The sequence below is a fragment of the Capra hircus genome, chromosome 26 (genome assembly GCF_001704415.2).
Source record: "Capra hircus breed San Clemente chromosome 26, ASM170441v1, whole genome shotgun sequence".
Lineage (NCBI taxonomy): Eukaryota > Metazoa > Chordata > Mammalia > Artiodactyla > Bovidae > Capra > Capra hircus.
In genome coordinates this window covers 35,170,921-35,189,327 of record NC_030833.1, presented here as the reverse complement: position 1 = coordinate 35,189,327, position 18,407 = coordinate 35,170,921, and the positions used below count along the sequence as shown (strand labels likewise).

Here is an 18,407-nt window from a genome sequence, read left to right as displayed (position 1 = left end):
GGGGGCTCTGTTGCTAGGTATATATATGTGTGTGTATAATTATATTGCTTCTTGAAGGATTTACTTTTTTAATCCAATATAAAGCGTTTCCCTGGAGAAGGAAATGGCAATCCAGTCTAGTATTCTTGCTTAGATAATCCCATGGACATGAGCCTGGATGGCTATGATCCATAGGTTGCAATGAATTGTACATGACTGAAGCAACTTAGCATGCAAACAATTTCATTCTTATTGTTTCTTTTAAATTGTTATTTATTAAAAACCATTTCTTCCTTAACCTTAGTATGGTCATTCCTGCTTTATTTGGCTATTCATTGCATGAAAAAGTCTCTTTTCCTCGTCTCATTTGACATATTTTTGTCTTTGTGTTTCAAAAAGTGAGTTTTGAATTGACAAAATGCAGTTATTTTAAATTGAGAGTGATTGACATGACATTAATTTCAGGTGTACAACATAATGATTCAGTACAAGGGCATATTGCAAAATGATTACCACAATAAACATAGTTAACATCCATTGCAACACATAGTTTCAATATTTTTCTTGTCATGGAACTCTTGGGATTTACTTTCCTAGCAACTTTTGAATATATAATTCAGTATTATTTATAGTCATCGTGTGGTATAGTCTATCTGCAACACATTTTATAACTGGAAGTTTATACATTTTGATTCCCTTCATTCTTTTTGACCACCCCTCATCTCTGGCAGGCACTGATACCCAATACCAAATGTGTATTTATGAGATCAGATTTTAAAGTATTTCACATGCAAGATTGATCATACAGTATTTGTCTTTCTGTGTCTGATATGTTTCACTTAGCACAATAACTTTAAGGCCCATCCATGTTGTCACAAGTGTCAGGATTTCCTTCTTTTTTAATGGCTATATTATATTCTATATATGTATGGATTGTGTGTTATAGATATGTAATGGAATATTTATGTACATAATTTAAAAATGTATTATTTTGGGAGTTCCTTGGTAGGCTGATGGTTAGCTTCCTGGTTTTTACTGCCGTGGCCTAGGTTGAGTGCCTGAGATCCTACAAGTGGAGTGGCCAAAATATAAATATACATATATTCTTAAAATATATGTTTAAAATTGTGAGTTCCAATCAATTAAAGTGATTATTAATACTAAAGGACTTATTCCTGCTGTTAGTTTTTGTTCTCACATATGTTTTTTGTTTCTCAGTTCTTCCAGTATAGCCTTATTCTTTGTATGAACATTTCTTTTCTAGTGTGCGTTTTTTCCCCTATCAAATCTTTGCATGTTTTTCAGTTAATCTTTAAAATGGGAATTATTGTTATTCTCTTTTAAAAAATAATTTTATTTATTTATTTTGGTTTCAGTGGGCTTTCATTGCTTTGCATGGACTTTCTCTACTTGCGGTGAGTGGGGGCTACTCTTTGTTGCTATATGTGGACTTCTTATTGTGGCAGTTTCTCTTGCTGCATAGCACAGGTTCTAGGTGCACAGGCTTCTTGAGTTGCAACATGCAGGCTCGGTACTTGTGGCACACGAGCTTAGTTGCTTCAAGGCATGTGGAATCTCTCCTGACCAGGGATCATATTCATATCCCCTGCACTGGCAGGCAAATTTTTAGCCACTGGACCACCAGGGATATCCTGTTAACTTCTTAAATTTAGAAAAATCCAGTGTGAATTGTTTTCACTGTAGCTTCAAATTGTATATGTTAATTCTGATCCCATCCACTTTCATTCTACTTTATCTCATTGGTGTCACAGAATATATCTGTATATGATTTTTTCTGGAATAATATATTTCTAATTATTGTTTTTATGCATTTTTCTTTTAAATAAGATAGAAAGTTAAAAGAAGTTTTTACATTATAATATGATAATATTAACTTTTATATTTACCTACATGGTTATTTTTTAACAAGGAACTTTGTCAGTCTGGCTTTGAATTATCATCTAGTGCCTTTTGCTTTTAACTGGGAAGATGATTACCATTAGCATTTCCTGTAGGGTCAATCTATTTGTCAGAAATCTCCTTAGCCTTTATTTTGGGAATATCTTATATCTTCTATTTTCTTGAAGGATAGTTATGCCAGAGATAGACTTCTTGGTTGACATTTTTACATCCAGGATTTAAATTATATCTTTCCATTGATTTCTGGTCTTGATAGTTTGTATAGAAAATGAACTGTTATCCTATTATGAATGCTTTGTATATGATGAAGCATTTCTCTGTTGATGCTTTAAGCTTTCTCTCTTTTGCCTTGGCTTTTGACAGTTTGATTAAAATGTGCCTTGCTGTGAGTCTATTTGGGTTTATTATTCTTGAAGCTTATTTAACTTCTTGGATTCATAGATTCATGTATTTCACCAAATTTTGAAAGTTTTCAGCTGTTCTTTTATTTTCATAAAGATTTTTTTGATGTGGACAATGTTTGAAGTCTATTGAATTTGTTACAACATTTTTTCTGTTCTGTGAGGTTTTTTGTTTTGTTTTTTGGCTGGGAGGCATGTGAGATCTTAGCTCCCTGACCAAGGATTGAACTCTCACTCTCTGCATTGGAAGGCAAAGTCTTAACCACTAGACCAACAGGGAAGTTTCCATTCTTTTTTAAAATATTTATTTCCTGTTCCTTTGCTCTCTCTTTTCTCAGATTCCCATTAAATGGATATTGGTACACTTGATTGAATTTCACATGTCTCTTATGTTCTGTTAATTTTTCTTTATTCCTTTTTCTTCCTGATAGTCACAGAGGAAATTTCTGTTCTCCTATATCCATGTTTTCTATTTCTTTCTGGGGCTTCCTCCAGTTTGCTGTTGAAACTGTCTGGTAAGTTTTTAAAAATTTGAAGTGTTTTTTTTTTTAAGCTATTAATTTTTTCGTTTATTTTTATAATACCTTTCTCATTATTTCCCACTTGTTTATACAGTTTTCTGATGTTCTTTCATCCTTGCACATGGTTTTCTTCACCTGTTTGAGTATACTTAAGACATGTATCTCAAAGTTTTTACCTAGTAAGTCCAATATCTGGGTTTCTTCGGGGAAACCCAGTTGATTCCTGTCAACTTCTCTTTTCTTTTAGCCATTAATGGTCAAAATTTACTTGCTTTGTATATACCTTGCAATTTTTAAATGAAATCACTCCTAGGGAAAGCACAGCCAACAATTGGAATGTACATTTGAAAACTTGACAACCACTAGTATCTGTTTTGTTTGGAGCTGAGACAGAGACAATGAGCACTCCACTGAGATATGGGCTCCTCCTCCTGCTGAAAGATCCAGAGGTCACAGGTATGATAACATGGTGGGTAGGGTGATTTCAAAACACATATTGGAAAGTGACTGGGAATGCTTTCCATTTTTGAATCTTAGAGAATTACTTAAATCTCTGTTTGAGCAGCTTAATTTTTTCCAACTTAATGAAGGGATCCTTCATTAAATACTAATGGGACATCTTTGCATAATATGAGAAGATGACTGAAAGGATGAAGACACTGTGGGCTGTAGCAAAATCAGCACAGCAGCGTCTGGATTTCATGTGTAGCATGAAATGACCTGGGCTGTACAATGGTTTTCCTATGGAAAGACTATTTTGCCTCTGCATTCTGAAAATGTATATATGTCAGTCTGTCTCCAAATTCATCTCACATCTCCCTTTCTCCCTTCTTAACCATACATTTTTTCTTGATTTGTCTGTGTCTCTATTTCTGCTTTGCAAATAAGATCACCTACACCAGTTTTCTAGATTCCACATATATGTGTTAATATATAATATTAGGCTGGTGCAAAAGTTACTGCAATTGGTGCAAAGTCAACTGAGAATACTTTTAAATCTCAGTTGCTTTTTTTTTTTAACCAACAGCAATTGCTTTTGCACCAACCACAATTACTTTTGAATCGCAATTACTTTTGTACTAACCGCAATTACTTTTGCACCATTCTAATTGTTTTTTTCTCTGACTTTCTTCACTTTGTGTGACAGTCTTTCAATTCAGTTCAGTCACTCAGTCGTGTCCGACTCATTGCAACCCCATGAATTACAGCATGCTAGGCCTCCCTGTCCATCACCAACTCCCAGAGTTCTTTCAGACTCGCATCCATCGAGTCAGTGATGCCATCCAGCCATCTCATCCTGTCGTCCCCTTCTCCTCCTGCCTCCAATCCCTCCCAGCATCAAAGTCTTTTCCAATGAGTCAACTCTTCGCATGAGGTGGCCAAAGTACTGGAGTTTCAACTTCAGAGTCATTCCCTCCAAAGAAATCCCAGGGCTGATCTCCTTCAGAATGGACTGGTTGTATCTCCTTGCAGTCCAAGGGACTCTCAAGAGTCTTCTCCAACACCATAGTTCAAAAGCATCAGTTCTTTGGCCCTCAGTCTTCTTATCAGTCCAACTTTCACATCCATAATTGACCACTGGAAAAACCATAGCCTTGACTTGACGGACCTTAGTCGGCAAAGTAATGTCTCTGCTTTTGCATATGCTATCTAGGTTGGTCATAAATTTTCTTCCAAGAAGTAAGGGTCTTTTGATTTCATGGCTGCAGTCACCATCTGCAGTGATTTTGGAGCCCCCCAAATAAAGTCTGTTTTCCCATCTATTTGCCATGAAGTGATGGGACCAGATGCCATGATCTTCGGTCCAACCATTTCTCTGAAAATGACATAATTTTGTTCCTTTTTATAGCTGAGTAATATTCCATTGAATATATGTGTACCACTTCTCTTTTATCCATTCCTCTGTTGATGGACATCTAAGTTGGACACAACTTAGTGACTAACACTTTCACTTTCACTGTTGATGGGCATTTAAGTTGATTACATGCCCTGATTATTGTTAATAGTGCTGCAGTGGACATTGGGGTACATGAATAACTTTGAGTTACAGTTTTCTTTGGGAATATACTCAGTAGTGATATTGCTAGGTATATGGTAGTTCTATTTTTAAGGAACCTCTACACTTTTCTACTTAGTGGCTTTATCAGTCTGTATTCTTACAAACAGTGTAAGATGGTTTTCTTTTCTCCATACCTCTCTGATTGTAGATTTTTTATGATGGCCATTCTGACCAGTGTGAGGTAATGCCTCATTGTTTTGATTTACATTTCTCTGATACTTAGTGATATTGAGTGTCTTTTCATGTGTTTGTCAGACATCTGTATGTCTTCTTTGGAAAAAATATCTATTTAGTTCTTCTGCCCATTTTTTGATTGGATTGTTTTGTTTTTGTATTTTGATGCTGAGCTACATGAGCTGTTTGTAAATTTTGAAGATTAATCCTTTGTCAGTTTCTTCATTTGCATATATTGTGTCCTATTCTGAGAGCTGTCTGTTCATTTTGTTTATGGTTTCCTTTGTTGTACACAAGCTTTTAAGCTTAGTTTGATTCCATTTGTTTATTTTTGTTTTTATTTTCATTACTTTTGAAAGATGATGCTGTGAAAGTGCTGCACTCAATATGCCAGCAAATTTGGAAAACTCAGCAGTGGCCACAGGACTGGAAAAGGTCAGTTTTCATTCCAATCCCAAAGAAAGGCAATGCAAAAGAATGCTCAAACTACTGCACAATTGCACTCATCTCACATGCTAGTAAAGTAATACTCAAAATTCTCCAAGCCAGGCTTCAGCAATACATGAACCATGAACTCCCTGATGTTCAAGCTGCTTTTAGAAAAGGCAGAGGAACCAAAAATCAAATTGCCAACATCTGCTGGATCATGGAAAAAGCAAGAGAGTTCCAGAAAATCATCTATTTCTGCTTTATTGACTATGCCAAAGCCTTTGACTGTGTGGATCACAAGAAACTGTGGAAAATTCTGAAAGAGATGGGAATACCAGACCACCTGATCTGCCTCCTGAGAAATCTGTATGCAGGTCAGGAAGCAACAGTTAGAACTCGACATGGAACAACAGACTGGTTCCAAATAGGAAAAGGAGTACGTCAAGGCTGTATATTATCACTCTGCTTATTTAACTTACATGCAGAGTACATCATGAGAAACGCTAGACTGGAAGAAACAGAAGCTGGAATTAAGATTGCCGGGAGAAATATCAATAACCTCAGATACGCAGATGACACCACCCTTATGGCAGAAAGTGAAGAGGAATTAAAAGGCTCTTGATGAAAGTGAAAGAGGAGAGTGAAAATGTTGGCTTAAAGCTCAACATTCAGAAAACGAAGATCATGGCATCCGGTCCCATCACTTCATGGGAAATAGATGGGGAAACAGTAGAAATAGTGTCAGACTTTATTTTTTTGGGCTCCAAAATCACTGCAGATAGTGACTGCAGCCATGAAATTAAAAGACGCTTACTTCTTGGAAGGAAAGTTATGACCAACCTAGATAGCATATTCAAAAGCAGAGACATTACTTTGCCAACTAAGGTCCATCTAGTCAAGGCTATGGTTTTTCCAGTGGTCATGTATGGATGTGAGTGTTGGACTGTGAAGAAAGCTGAGCACTGAAGAATTTATGCTTTTGAACTGTGGTGTTGGAGAAGACTCTGAGTGTCCCTTGGACTGCAAAGCGATCCAACCAGTCCATTCTGAAGGAGATCAGCCCTGGGATTTCTTTTGAAGGAATGATGCTACAGCTGAAACTCCAGTACTTTGGCCACCTCATGTGAAGAGTTGACTCATTGGAAAAGACTCCGATGCTGGGAGGGATTGGAAGCAGGAGGAGAAGGTGACAACAGAGGATGAGATGGCTGGATGGCATCACTGACTCGATGGATGTGAATCTGAGTGAACTCCTGGAGTTGGTGATGGACAGGGAGGCCTGGCGTGCTGCTATTCATGGGGTCTCAAAGTGTCAGACATGACTGAGTGACTGAACTGACTGACTGAATTGAAGCCTAGCTTGCAGGAGACTTACATGTCTCTATATTATGGCCTTTTCTTCTATATATTTAGGTTATATGGGCATATAATTGATGTTTAAAATGATATTGAAATATCTTCATAATGCCTTATTTATCTCTGAATTTGTATGGAAATGTGGTGTGCCTTTTTCTTTTTCCATCAGTCTGAATTTTCTCTTATCAGCTAAGGTCCAGGAAGAGACTGACTGTGTGACTGGCAGACGCTGGAGCCCCTGCATGCAGGTCAGGGGGCTACATGCCCTACATGAATGCTGTGATCCACAAGATCCAGAGGTATGTTGACCTGACTCCCATCAGTCTGCCCCATGTGGTGACCTATGACATTAACATCAGAAACTACTTTATCCCCAAGGTAAGACTGGTTTCTCTTATACTGACCTTGGTGGTCTTGAAGTTCTCCTTTTAAGTATGGGTAAAATTTTCTATGAATACAATATTAGAGAAGTTGAAAAAAAAAACACTCGCATTTATGGCAGCTTAATGGATTCTGTGTTATTTTTAGTTTAGTCTATAAAACTTTATAACAGGTTGATGGCTGACAGTATAAATATTCCCATTTTGTTCTGCTTCTTTAATCTTGTTTGGCTAACCTTAGCTGTTGACATTTCCAAATGAATGTTGGTATCAGTTTGTAATTTACCAGAACACTCTGCTGGGATTTTTATCAGAGTGACAGAAGATGCAATGGAAAGACTTATGACATGTTGAATCTTTCAACTAATGAATTTGATAAATGCCCCCAATTTTGAAGGGGTTTCTTTAATTTTATCAGTAATGGTTTTCTTTCAGTGATTTGACTTGACTTGCAAATCTTATATTTATTTTTAATTGCTATCTGTTACTGTCACTATAAATTTTTTAAAGGCCTCCCTCTTCCAGTCTTTTATCTAAAATATGAAAATATAATGTTATCATTTTGATGTCTTTATCTGTAGCAACCTTGCTAAATTTAATATGATTGCCAAAAGTTTCTCTTTAGATTAATTGCAATTTCTCTATACATTGTCCTGCTTTGTGGATTAACACCTTTGTTTTGTCCTTGTTTCATTTCTGATCTGCAGTAGAGCAGAGGTTAACATCTCACTATTGAGAATGACTTTTGTATACATTTTGTTATAAAATTTAAATTCAGATTAGGGAATCTTACCCTCTCGTTTTTAATGCTTTCTTTTAGTCATGAACATGTATGTAGTTTTTTCACTTGACAACTTTGTCTACTAGTATGTCTGAAGATATTGGCCTCATATTCCCACTAAATACACGTATTGTAAGTATATACGGCTGGATTCGATATGTTGCTTTTTGTTCAGCACTTCTCTCTTTACAGTCATTAGAAATTTTGGATCTACAATTTTTCTTCCTCAAAATTTTCTCATCATATTTCTGTTATCAAGGTAATTCTAGTATAAAATTAGATGAGAATGTTCCATAATATGAGTGAATTTTAGCTGTCTTCCCCTCTTCTACTTATGGCCAATTAGTTGTGTCGTCAAAATGCTTGGTTACTTTTGGTTAAATATCCATTATTATAAACACAAAAATGCAGGGTTTTGAATGGTATTTATTTTCTTTCAGAAAGGGTCATCCCTCTCCCCCTTGGCAGACAGAATGATACAACCTCTCCCATTTTCAGTGAAATCTGGACATTGACACAGACTAAAATTAACTTTAGATATCAGCTTACTTCTCTGAGATTCTCCCAAATATGGAATATTGAGATGGATTTTTGTCTTAGCAGATTTCTAATGTTTTCTAACATACAATTTCTGTATACATTCAGACTTTCTAGTTGGTACGCTGCAAACTACCCTATTCCACGTGAAGCCAAGACATACTGCTATTTATATTAGAAAACATTGTAACCAAATATAGTTTTTGGGGGAATGTAAGTAATGAGATTGGTAAGGCTGCAAGTACTAATGATAATTTATGGAGAAGACAGACTTGCTGACTGTGCCAAGAGGTTACGGGACTTGTCTCAATGATCACCAATTTTGTGCAAGGGTTAGGACTTCAAATCCACTATTTTTTCACCAAAGGATATAATTTTTTAAAAAGTCTTTTTTAAAAATATTGAGTTTAAGGTAATAAGTAGTCAAATTTGGTTTCTCTTTTATTTCCAAGTAAAATGGAACCAATACACTAGAATTCAGAATGGACTGACTCATCTTTCACATCCACTGTATTAGGAAATAACCAACATATTTTCATACGTATATTCCCAAGTGTACATTGAAAATGACCATTTCCTTCGGTATGGCCATCTCAGAATATTGGCAGACTGATTTTACTTTTTTACCAATCAGGTAAGTGTCTTCTTTTATCCAAGTCTTGAGCCACTGAGCTAGCTAGAGATAATTGTCCAAGAAAGGAGTTGGTAATATTTTTCTCTAATATGCCAAAGTGTAAATATTTCAGAATTTGGGGACTTGCCCTATCTGATTCCAGTATTCACTTCTGCAGCTGCAGCATGGGAGCAGTCATAGACATATTTAAACAAATGTGAATGGCTGTATTCCAGTCTTTATGGAAACTGAATTTGAGATTTCATATAATCTTCATGTGTAACAAAATGTTATTCTTCATTGATGTTTTTCAATTTAAAATATAGAGCTCATTGTACAAAACCAGGTGGTAGGCTATATTTGCATGTGAGTTGTCAGCTCTAAGACTGTCTGTCTAGTAGAACACTTTACAGTGCTATGAGATTGGTTTGTAAGAGTCTTGTTTGGGTTTTTTGTTTGTTTCTCTAAAGAACATTTCCTAGCTCAGAATCCCAAAGGTTTATTCTTCAGTCAGTCAGTCAGTCAGTTCAGTCACTCAGTCGTGTCCAACTCTTTGCAAACCCATGAATCACAGCACACCAGGCCTCTCTGTCCATCACCAACTCCCAGAGTTCACTCAGACTCACATCCATCGAGCCAGTGATGCCATCCAGCTATCTCATCCTCTGTCATCCCCTTCTCCTCCTGTCCCCAATCCCTCCCAGCATCAGAGGCTTTTACAATAAGTCAACTCTTCGCATGAGGCAGGCAAAGTACTGGACTTTCAGCTTCAGCATCATTCCCTCCAAAGAAATCCCAGGGCTGATCTCCTTCAGAATGGACTGGTTGGATCTTCTTGCAGTCCAAGAGACTCTCAAGAGTCTTCTCCAACATCACAGTTCAAAAGCATCAATTCTTCGGAGCTCAGTTTTCTTCACAGTCCAACTCTCACATCCATACATGACAACAGGAAAAACCACAGTCCTGACGAGAGGGATTTACTCTTCAGTTCAGTTCAGTTCAGTCGTTCAGGCGTGTCCAACTCTTTGCCACCCCATGATTGGCAGCATGCCAGGCCTCCCTGTCCATCACCAACTCCCGGAGTTCACTCAGATTCACATCCATCGAGTCAGTGATACCATCCAGCCATCTCATCCTGTGTCACCCTCTTCTCCTCCTGCCTCCAATCTCTCCCAGCATCAAAGTCTTTCCAATGAGTCAGCTCTTCGCATGAGGTGGCCAAAGTACTGGAGCTTCAGTTTAGCATCATTCATTCCAAAGAAATCCCAGGGCTGATCTCCTTCAGAATGGACTGATTGGATCTCCTTGTAGTCCAAGGGACTCTCAAGAATCTTCTCCAATACCATAGTTCAAAAGCATCAATTCTTCGGCGCTCAGCCTTCTTCACAGTCCAGCACTCACATCCATACATGACCACTGGAAAAACCATAGCCTTGACTTGACGGACCTTAGTCGGCAAAGTAATGTCTCTGCTTTTGCATATGCTATCTAGGTTGGTCATAAATTTTCTTCCAAGAAGTAAGGGTCTTTTAATTTCATGGCTGCAGTCACCATCTGCAGTGATTTTGGAGCCCCCCAAAATAAAGTCTGACACTGTTTCCACTCTTTCCCCATCTATTTCCCATGAAGTGATGGGACCAGATGCCATGATCTTCGTTTTCTGAATGTTGAGCTTTAAGCCAACTTTTCTACTCTCCTCTTTCACTTTCATCAAGAGGCTTTATAGTTCCCCTTCTCTTTCTTCCATAAGGGTGGTGTCATCTGCATATCTGAGGTTATTGATATTTCTCCCTGCATTCTTGATTCCAGCTTGTGTTTCTTCCAGCCCAGCATTTCTCATGATGTACCCTGCACCCTGCATAGAAGTTAAATAAGCAGGGTGACAATATACAGCCTTGATATACTCCTCTTCCTATTTGGAACCAGTCTGTTGTTCCATGTCCAGTTCTACCTGTTGCTTCCTGACCTGCATACAGATTTCTCAAGAGGCATGTCAGATGGTCTGGTATTCCCAACTCTTTCAGAATTTTCCACAGTTTCTTGTGATTCACACAGTCAAAGGCTTTGGCATAGTCAAGAAAGCAGAAATAGATGTTTTTCTGGAACTCTCTTGCTTTTTCCATGATCCAGCGAATGTTGGCAATTTGATCTCTGATTCCTCTGCCTTTTCTAAAACCAGCGTGAACATCAAGAAGTTCATGGTTCATGTATTGCTGAAGCCTGGCTTGGAGAATTTTGAGTATTACTTTACTAGCATGTGAGATGAGTGCAATTGTGCGGTAGTTTGAGCATTCTTTTGCATTGCCTTTCTTTGGGATTGGAATGAAAACTGACCTTTTCCAGTCCTGTGGCCACTGCTGAGTTTTCCAAATTTGCTGGCATATTGAGTGCAGCACTTTCACAGCAACATCTCCAGGATTTGAAATAGCTCAACTGGAATTTCATCACCCACTAGCTTTGTTCATAGTGATGCTTTCTAAGGCCCACTTGCCTTCACTTTCCAGGATGTCTGGCTCTAGATGAGGGATCACACCAGATTTACTCTTAACTATTGCTACAACTTTATAATCTTAGTTTTTACATTTAGATGATTGATTCAGGGCTTCCCAGGTGGTGCTAGTGGTAAAGAACCCGCCTGCCAATGCAGGAGACATAGATTATTGATTCATTCAGTTAATTTTTATTATGATGGAAAATAATGATTATGTTTCCCTTTTTACGAACATGAATTTTATCCAATTTTTGGAGCAACATTTGTAGAGAGTATATTGGGTTTTGTATCTTTTAAAAAATTATTTACTCATTTATTTATGTATGACTGCTGGGTATTTGTTGCTACAAGGGTTTTTCTCTAGTTGCAGCCAGTGGGGGCTACTCTCTAGTTACTGTGCGTGGGCTTTTCACTGCAGTCTCTTTTCTTGTTGCAGAGCATTTGCTCTAAGGTGCATAGACTTGAGTAGCTGTGGCACGTGCGCTCAATAGCTGTCACTCCTGGGCTCTATAGCACAGGCTCAGTAGTTGCAGCACATGGACTTAGTTGCTCCAGAGCACATAGGATCTTTCTGGATCAGGGGTCTATGTGGTTGGTGTCTCCTGCATTTGCGGTGGATTCTTTACCACTGAGCCACCAGAGAAGCCTTTTTTTTGTACCTTAAAGAAAGATTTCCACATATTACTTGTATAAAAATATACAAGGGAATAATAAAAGTTGCAGACCTTTTATATAAGAAAATTAGGGGATGGAAATCTTCCCCAAGTTTGCATTAATTATTGTTTAAACATTAAAAACATGTTTATGTATATGTAATACATGAACTTGTATCTATATCTGCTTTGCAATGTCGGTGGAAATCATGAATAAACAATCTCTAATAGGAAGAGGAAAGATTTTTGATTCAAACTGAGGACTATTACCCAAAAGGCAGCCTCAGATAACTCTGAGGAGCTGCTCTGGATTTTCCGCACAGTTTTATACCTTGTCAGAATGAAGATCAATAAGTCAGGGATATATTCTTTTGAGGTTTAAAACAATAGCAACAAAAGATCAGCATGGACACAGAGAGTTAGTATGGCATTGGCATCTGGGAGGGGAGTCTTATCACTGGAGTCCCAGCATTGATGTCCCAGGAACAGGACATTTAATCCTTATATTTAATATGGACATTATTTCTGGTCAGTGCATCTTTTTCTTCAATGATTAAACAAATGTAGAGTGTGTTTGGTAGCCTACAAACTGTCTTTATTTTAGTTAACATAATATTCAAGTTAAGTTATGTATAAGCCAGAATGACTTCCCCATACCTCAATATGTGAAAATTTCTTCCATTAGTATTCATTTATCAATCTGTTCATTTACACATCATTACCTCCCTACTTCAGTATGTATTCCTCAACAATTTTTGTATACAGAGCAGTAATAGCATGTATACAGAAGAGTTATCATTGATTCAACAATACTATCTAATATACAGGTTATATGTAAAGTTTCCCAGTTTTCCTCGGATAACATTTTTTCTTTTTTTAAAAGAAAAACACCAATACAGTATACTAACGCATATATATGGAATTTAGAAAGATGTTAATGATAACTCTGTATGCGAGAGAGCAAAAGAGACAGATATATTGAACAGTCTTTTGGACTCTGTGGGAGAGGGAGAGGGTGGGATGATCTGGGAAAATGGCATTGAAACATGTATAATATCATATAAGAAATGAACTGCCAGTCCAGGTTCGATGCAGGATACAGGATGCTTGGGGCTGGTGCACTGGGATGACCCAGAGGGATGGTATGCGGAGGGAGGTGGAAGGGGGGTTCAGGATGGGGAACATGTGTACACCAGTGACAGATTCATGTTGATGTATGGCAAAACCAATACAATATTGTACAGTAATTAGCCTCCAGTTAAAATAAATAAATTTAAATTAAAAAAAAAAAAGAATCTGCCTGCCAATGTAGCAGACATAGGTTCCATCTCTGATCTGGGAAGATCCCACATACCGGAGAGCATCTAAATCCCGTGAAAGAAAAAAAAAAAAAAAGACAAAGGAAAAAAAAAAGATTTTCTTTATAGCTTTTTTTTTTTTTCATTGCAAATCAATATCCAGCCAGGAGCAAGCCTATAATTTGGTTATCTTTCCCTGTTTCCTCCTGTTATTGTTCTCTTTGCCTTGTTTGTTTTCTTTTAGTACATTTAACTTTGCGAAGAGTTCAGTTTAGTAGTCATGCAAAATTTTCCTCAGGCTGGTTTTATGTGATTGTTTCCTGGACACAGATTCCAGGATTTATGATTTGGTAAGAGAATTACATGGGTGCTTTGTGTATCCCACTGAAATTCATTAGGGAGGTGGAGCACATAGTATCACTTATCCCATTGTTGGTTATGCAATGTTGTTCATATGATAAAGTGGTATCTGCCAGATTTCTCTGTGACAAAAGTTTTTTTTTTTTTAATATTCAATTAACTGAATGTTTCTTTATGGTTTTCTGAATATCATGCTTTTTATTCATTTACCTAGCAGTTTTTAGCATTAATAGATAAAAATTGCTTTAAATAATGATTCTAAGCTGAATTGCTGCAAAATGATTTTTCTAATTTTGTCATCCTTCTGGGTTTCAAAGCTAGGATTGATCTTTAATAAAGTCTACTCTGTATTTTTAAATTAAGACAAATAATTTGTGAGGCAATGGTAAACACTAATATTTGTTACTGTGCTTAGTGTTGTTATCACAGAAGAGGTTATAACTCCAGATATTTTAAATTAACAATAATGATTTAAATCATAAACCACAGATGAGATTAAGTCATAAACCACATATGAGATGAGTGAAAATTGACATAATAAAATAAAGCAGCTGGTGGGGACTTATACTAGTATGATGATCAGATTGGATTCATAAGGTCTGACATCCTAGGACTCAGGTACTGAGTATTTCAGATGCTGTCGAAGTTCACGTTAGCGACAACGCTGCCACTTGTCTTAAATTTATCCTTGTTTGTTACCTGTTTCTTCTGCCTCAAAATACCACTGCCCTTCTTTGGACCTAGGATCATTCATCTATATCATAAGACTGGAGTAAATAATTTGTAACATTTCTCCCAGCTCCATGACTTCTTCATAGTTCAGTTTATCTTCATCTGTTCTTTCCAGGGAACAGATGTATTAACATCCCTGACTTCTGTGCTGCTGCTGCTGTTGCTGTTAAGTCACTTCAGTCGTGTCCGACTCTGTGTGACTCCATAGACGGCAGCCCACCAGGCTCCCCTGTCCCTGGAATTCTCCAGGCAAGAACACTGGAGTGGGTTGCCATTTCCTTCTCCAATGCATGAAAGCGAAAAGTGAAAGGGAAGCTGCTCAGTCGTGCCCGTCTCTTAGCGACCCCATGGACTGCAGCCCACCAGTCTCCTCCGTCTATGGGATTTGCCAGACAAGTGTACTGGAGTGGGGTGCCATTGCCTTCTCTAGACTTCTGTGCTACATGATGACAAAGAATCCACAACCCAGAAGTGTTTGGACCTGACCACTTCCTGGATGAGAGTAGAAACTTTAAGAACACTGACTACTTCATGGCTTTCTCAGCAAGTAACTTAAATTTATTTTCTTTTTTCTATGTATATATATTTTATTTCATTTTCTGTTTATTTATTTTACTTTACAATATTGTATTGGTTTTACCATACATTGACTTGAATCTGCCATGGGTGTACAGGTGGTCTCCATCCTGAACCCCCCTCTCACCTCCTTCCCCATCACATCCCTCTGGGTCATTCCAACGCACCAGCCCCGAGCAGCCTGTATCATGCATTGAACCTGGACTGGCGATTCATTTCACATACAATAATACACATGTTCCAATGCCATTCTCCTATATCATCCCACCCTCACACTCTCCCACAGAGTCCAAAAGACTGTTCTATACATCAGTGTCTCTTTTGCTGTCTCGCATACAGGGTTATCGTTACCATCTTTCTAAATTCCATATATATGCGTTAGTATATTTTATTGGTGTTTTTCTTTCTGGCTTACTTCACTCTGTATAATTGGCTCCAGTTTCATCCATTAGAACTGATTCAAATGTATTATTTGTAATGGCTGAGTAATACTCCATTGTGTATATGTATCACTGCTTTCTTATTCATTGGTCTGCCAATGGACATCTAGGTTGCTTCCATGTCTTGGCTCTTTAAAACGGGGCTGCGATGAACACTGGGGTACACGTGTTTCTTTAAATTCTGGTTTCCTCAGTGTGTATGCTCAACAGTGGGATTGCTAGATCACATGGCAGTTCTATTTCCAGTTTTTTATGGAATCTCCACACTGTTCTCTATAGTGGCTGTACTAGTTTGCATTCCCACCAACAGTGTAAGAGGGTTCCATTTTCTCCACACCCTTTCCAGTACTTATTGTTTGTAGATTTTTTGATAGAAGCCATTTTGACTGGCATGAGATGGTATCTCATTGTGGTTTTGATTTGCATTTCTCTGATAATGAGTGATGTTGAGCATCTTTTCATGTGTTTGTTAGCCATCTGTATGTCTTCTTTCGAGAAATGTCTGTTTAGGTCTTCGGCCCATTTTTTGATGGGGTCGTTGATTTTTCTGGAATTGAGCTGTGGGAGTTGCTTGTATATTTTTGAGATTAATTTTTTGTCAGTTGCTTCATTTGCTATTATTTTCTCCCATTCTGAAGACTGTCTTTCCACCTTGCTTATAGTTTACTTTGTTGAGCAAAAGCTTTTAAATTTTATTAGGTCCCATTTGTTTATTTTTGCTTTTATTTCCAATATTCTGGGTGGTGGGTTATAGAAGATCTTGCTGTGATTTATGTCAGAGTGTTTGCCTATGTTTTCCTCTAAGAGTTTTATAGATTTTGTTCTTACATTTAGATCTTTAATCCATTTTGAGTTTATTTTTGTGTATGGTGTTAGAAAGTGTTCTAATTTCATTCTTTTTTAAAATTTTATTTATTTTAATTGGAGGCTAATTACTTTACAATATTGTATTGGTTTTGCTGTACATCAACATGAATCTGCCATGGGTGTACACGTGTTCCAAGTCCTGAACCCCCCTCCCACCTCCCTCCCCATACCATCCCTCTGGGTCATCCCAGTGCACCACCCTTAATGCATATATATGGAATTTAGAAAGATGGTAACGATAACCCTGTATGTGAGACAGCAAAAGAGACACAGATGTATAGAACAGTCTTTTGGACTCTGTGGGAGAGGGTGAGGGTGGGATGATTTGGGAGAATGGCACTGAAACATGTATAATTTTATTCTTTTACAAGTGGTTGACCAGTTTTCCCAGCACCACTTGTTAAAGAGATTATCTTTTTATCCATTGTATATTCTTGCCTTCTTTGAGAAAGATAAGGTGTCCATAGGTGTGTGGATTTATCTCTGGGCTTTCTATTTTGTTCCATTGATCTATATTTCTGTCTTTGTGCCAGTACCATGCTGTCTTGATGACTGTGGCTTTGTAGTAGAGCCTGAAGTTGGGCAGGTTTATTCCTCCAGTTCCATTCTTCTTTCTCAAGATGGCTATGGCTATTTGAGTTTTTTTTGTATTGCCATACAAATTGTGAAATAATTTACTCTAGTTCTGTGAATACCATTGATAGCTTGATGGGGATTGCATTGAATCTCTTGATTGCTTTGGGTAGTATACTCATTTTCACTATATTAATTCTTCCACCTCATGAACATGGTATATTTTTCCATCTATTTCTGTCTTCTTTTATTTCTTTAATCAGTGTTTTATAGTTTTCTATATAAAGGTCTTTTGTTTCTTTATGTAGATATATGCCTAAGTGTTTTATTATTTTCATTGCAAAGGTGAATGGAACTGTTTCCTCAATTTCTGTTCTCTCACTGTTAGTGTATAGGAATGCAAGGGATTTCTGTGTGTTAATTTACATCTCCTGCAACTTTACTCTATTCATTGATTAGCTCTAGTAATTTTCTAGTGGAGTCTTTAGGGTTTTCTATGTAGACGATCATGTCATCTGCAAACAGTGAGAGTTTTACTTCTTTTCAAATCTGGATTCCTTTTATTTCTTTTTCTGCTCTGACTGATGTGGCCAAAAATTCCAAAACTATGTTGAATAGTAGTGGTGAAAGTTCTCCATCTATTAGTGTCCTCTTTGATTTCTTTCATCAGTGTTTTACAGTTTTCTATATACAGGTCTTTTGTTTCTTTAGGTAGATTTATTCCTAACTATTTTATTCTTTCCGTTGCAATGGTGAATGGAATTGTTTCCTCAATTTCTCTTTCTGTTTTCTCATTGTCAGTGTATAGGAATGCAAGGGATTTCTGTGTGTTGATTTTATATCCTGAAACTTTACTATATTCATTGATTAGCTCTAGTAATTTTCTGGTGGAGTCTTTAGGGTTTTCTATGTAGAGGATCATGTCATCTGCAAACAGTGAGAGTTTTGCTTCTTCTTTTCCAACAAGCATTTAATCAATGACTGAAATTATGTAAAGAAGCACTCTGGTCTTGTAAATATTCTTCAACTTCAGGCTAATCTTATTCCTTAGTTGCAGATCTTCATAACCTTCAAGCTTCAACTGAAGTTGAAATGTCTACTTGGTCCATCTTTTTTTCTGATAGCCTTCAGAATCTGCAAGATTTGGGGGAGTTCTAAAACTCCTATGTGACACCTTAGAGTCAACCTTTAAGACTCTCACCTCTTGATTTCAAATCAATAATCACCTCAAAGGTAAAATCAGGTCAAATAAGAGGCTTCCTAACAT

The 18,407-nt window shown here is 37.3% G+C and overlaps 1 pseudogene; it reads left to right on the top strand.

Annotated features, from left to right (window-relative positions):
• Window positions 1-18,298, top strand: part of LOC102172882 — a 65,789-nt pseudogene extending 47,491 nt beyond the window's left edge.